This window comes from Prionailurus bengalensis, chromosome A1 (genome assembly GCF_016509475.1).
Source record: "Prionailurus bengalensis isolate Pbe53 chromosome A1, Fcat_Pben_1.1_paternal_pri, whole genome shotgun sequence".
Lineage (NCBI taxonomy): Eukaryota > Metazoa > Chordata > Mammalia > Carnivora > Felidae > Prionailurus > Prionailurus bengalensis.
Window position 1 is genome coordinate 120070874 of NC_057343.1, and position 4211 is coordinate 120075084.

General features: G+C 40.0%; 1 non-coding gene across 1 annotated transcript; it reads right to left on the reverse strand.

The window, feature by feature from the left end:
* Positions 1-1952: 1952 nt before the first annotated feature.
* LOC122496462 lies at positions 1953-2055 on the reverse strand. The gene has a single exon (XR_006300817.1). It is a non-coding gene; the product is annotated as a U6 spliceosomal RNA (small nuclear RNA).
* Between the last annotated feature and the right edge of the window lie 2156 nt (positions 2056-4211).

A 4211-nucleotide genomic window follows, 5' to 3' on the forward strand; every position in this document is an offset into this window, starting at 1 on the left:
TTAGTATACAGTATAATATTAGTTTCAGGTATACAATTTAACTGATTCAACACTGGCATACAACACCTGGTGCTCATCACAAGTGCACTCCTAAATACCCATCTCTCATTTCACCCATTCCTCCACCCAGCTCCCCTCTGGTAACCATATATATACATATATGTATATGTGTGTGTGTGTGTGTGTGTGTGTGTGTGTGTGTGACTTTTCTGCCATCAGACACATCACACACACACACATATATATACACATATACATATATATATATATATATATATATATACACATACACACACACACATATACACACAGACACATAAATATACACATCACATCTTTACCCATTCATCAGTCGATGGACATTTTGGGCTCTTTTTGTAATTTGGCTATTGTTGATAATGCATTTGGGTGCATGCATCCCTTCAAATCAGTATTTTTGTATCCTTTAGGTAAATACCCAGTAATGTAAATGCTGGATCATAGGATAGTTCTATTTTCAACTTTTTTTTTTTTAATTTTTTTTTCAATGTTTATTTATTTTGGGGACAGAGAGAGACAGAGCATGAATGGGGGAGGGGCAGAGAGAGAGGGAGACACAGAATCGGAAGCAGGCTCCAGGCTCTGAGCCATCAGCCCAGAGCCTGACGCGGGGCTCGAACTCAGGGACCACGAGATCGTGACCTGGCTGAAGTCGGACGCTTAACCGACTGCGCCACCCAGGCGCCCCTATTTTCAACTTTTTGAGGAAACTCCATACTGTTCTCCAGAGTGGCTGCACCAGTTTGCATTTCCACCAATAGTTTAAGAGTGTTCTCCTTTTCCTACATCCTCACCAACACCTGTCATTCCCCCCAGAGTTGTTCATTTTAGCCATTCTGATGGGTATGAGGTGCTATCTCATCATAGCTTTGATCTGTATTTCCTTGATGGTGAGTGATGTTGAGCAGCTTTTCATGTGTCTGTTGGCCATATGTATGTCTTCTTTAGAAAAATGTCTATTCATATCTTCTGCCAACTTTTTAAAAGTGGATTATTTGTTTTTTGGATGGTGAGTTTGATAAGTTCTTTATATATATTGGATACTAACTCTTTACTAGATATGTCTTTTGCAAATATCTTCTCCCATTCAGTAGGTTGCCTTTTAGTTTTGTTGATTATTTCCTTTGATTCAAAGAAGATTTTTATTTTGATGTAGTCCCAATAGTTTATTTTTGCTTTTGTTTCCCTTGCCTCAGGAGACATATCTAGTAAGAACTTGCTATAGCCAATGTCAAAGAGGTTACCACCTGTGTTCTCCTCTAGAATTTTAATGGTTTTCTACCTCACACTTAGGTCTTTCATCCATTTTGCATTTATTTTTGTGTATGGTGTAAGAAAGTAGTCCAGCTTCATTCTTTTTCATGTTGCTGTTCAGTTTTCCTAACACTATTTGTTGAAGAGACTATTTTTCTTTCCATTGGATATTCTTCCCTGCTTTGTCAAAGGTTAATTGGCCATACAGTTGTGGCTTCATTTCTGGGTTTTCTATTCTGTTCCATTGATCTATGTATCTATTTTTGTGCTGTTTTGATTGTGCTGTTTTGTGCTGATTTGATGCATACTGTTTTGATTATTACAGCTTTGTAATATAACTTGAAGTCCAGAAGTTTGAAGCCTCCAGCTTTGCTTTTCTTTTTCAAGACTGATTTCGCTATGCAGGGTCTTTTCTGGTTCCATACAAATATTAGGATTGTTTGCTCTAGCTCTGTGAAAAATTCTGGTTGTATTTGGATAGGGGTTGCATTAAATGTATGGATTACTTTGAGTAATAGAGACATTTTATTGATACTTGTTCTTCTAATTCATGAGCATGGAATGGTTTCCCACTTCTTTGTGTCATCTTCAATTTCTTTCCTCAGTGTTTTACAGTTTTCAGAGTATAAATCTTTTACCCACCTTCTTGTGGGTTTTGGAAAAATCTGGAACGCTTCACAAATCTGCATGCCATCCTTATGCAGGGGCTGTGTGAATCTTCTATCATTCTAATTTTAGTAAATGTGCTGCTGAAGAGAGCACTCATTAGTTAATATTTAATTACATTATGAAACTGTAATGTGTGCGTGTGACCAGGTTTGGGAACCAACACAAAAGTGTTTGGTAAGTTCAGAACTCAAATGGATTGCATGGATGCACTAGAGTAAAGCATACTAGATACTAGTCATCCGCATCCTGAGGCACTAGTTAACCCATTTGTTTAATAAAAAGTCAGTTAAGTGGAGGGGATCAATAGGACTGCCCACTGTACATTTTATCAATTTATCTGCAAAGAACCCAAATAAAATTCACAAACATAGGCAAAGAAAGAAAGTTATTGGACAGATCTGAGAAGACACAACAAGTTGAAGTAAAGCTGAACAGCCAGGTGCTCAGTAGGATGGGAACTAGGGAAGAACTGGCTATCTTGGGAGCAGGCACTAATGGATAGTCTTCTACAGGTCTATCACTGGATGAGTTGGCTCCAATGTTTTTCATCTTTGTGTCACTCTGATGAGGATCTGAATGTCTATGAGAAGGACTCTGATTGGCTTCTGTATCATACAGACACTCCTCAACCAGGGAAGAGCAGACCCTACAAAGGATCCTCCACCAAGACTACATGCACTAGGGAGGGATCATTCTCCAGAGACAACCCAAGGAAGGGCTGTAAACAGAGGAGGGGGAATGTGCATAGTGATCTGTAAGTTTGGGCAAGAAACCACATTATCCAGGAGAAGATTTAGTGCCCTAGAAATGAGTCTGGATTCTGTCTAGAAGAAGATAGAAAGTGTTCAGAGTAAAAGAAAACCTATAGCTGCTGACTGTTGCTTTATGCTTTGACATGCATTTTCCCAGCAGCTCTCAAGGCTTCTACCTTCTGAAGCTCTGAGGGAAATGTGCCAATTTCCTCGACCACCCACATTGTTCCAGCTGAGAGTAGGTGTGAAAGTCTGGATCCAGGCCCCAGTCTGTCACTTAATAGTTGCCTGATCTTAGGTGAGCCATTGCTTCTAAATACCCCAGATTCTCCATATACACGCTGAAAGACGCTTCCAGATGTGATGCTTTGTCATTCTATATCTGGACACATCCCCTTTCTTTATACATTTAAATATAATTTAGCAAAGCAGATGTATTTCTATATTATTCGTTGGAATTATTTTACATGCCAGTAAATGTTACAGGTTTCAGTGGAATTGTCTATGATGTAAATATGGTGCTGAGAGGTAAATTAAAAAAGCAGTAAAAAGCATTAAGATACATGCTGGCTAATATACTAGACTTCTTATTTGTGTTGCTTTTCTAATCTTTTATAAAGATATGTACATAAGAGGTATCTGCTTCTGCCTTGAATTCTTTCTTAATGCCCCCCCTGCCAACTCCCAATGACTCATTTTCTTACTCTATTTCTTTTGTTTGCTTGTTTTCTTTTTCAGTACTCCAGGTTTGGTTTGCTTCCTTTAACTGACAATTTGAATGAGATTCTCAGGACGGTTTCCTGCAGTGTTCTGAGGGTAAGAAATGCCTTTGGTTTCTTTTAGAACCCCCCCCCCCCTGAGGTGACCACTGAGGATCTTATGCCCACTCCAGGCTTTGTACTGTGATACTCCCAACAACTCAGAACCTATATAAAGGGGAGAAAAATCTACTACCTGGCAGGATGGGAGCTTAACACCAAAATTAAATCCAGTCGCAGAAAGAAATATTACTTGTGCTCTTGAGTGTATGGGTTGAGAGATTTAGCTTACAGAGGTTTGAACTTTATTTAGTTGATGATAGGGAGCTAAGTAAGGCAAGTGGTAAGTCAAATATTTATTTTAGAAAAGTCACTTTGGCAGCCACGTGGAAGACAGGTTGAAAAGGAGAGAGAAGAGGAGGGGAGCCTAGTCACGAGGTTGAATCAGGGGGCTAGGCTGGACAGAATTCAGGGGTGAAAAGATAACTCATCCTCTGCTTCTCTACCAAATCACTTCCTTTCTGTTAGGACATATGGCTAGACTACATTTCCCAATCTTCTGGCCAGGCAGGGCAGTGTTGCTCAATTTGGAGCAGAGGAATGTGGGCAGACGTGAGGTACACGTCCCATATGAACCTACTCATGCCCTTTCTTCCCCAGTCTGCCAGCCAAATGTGTGGACACCAGGGGGACCTGCAACCATGTGTAAATGGAGGAGCCTCCATGGGGCTGGGTCCCT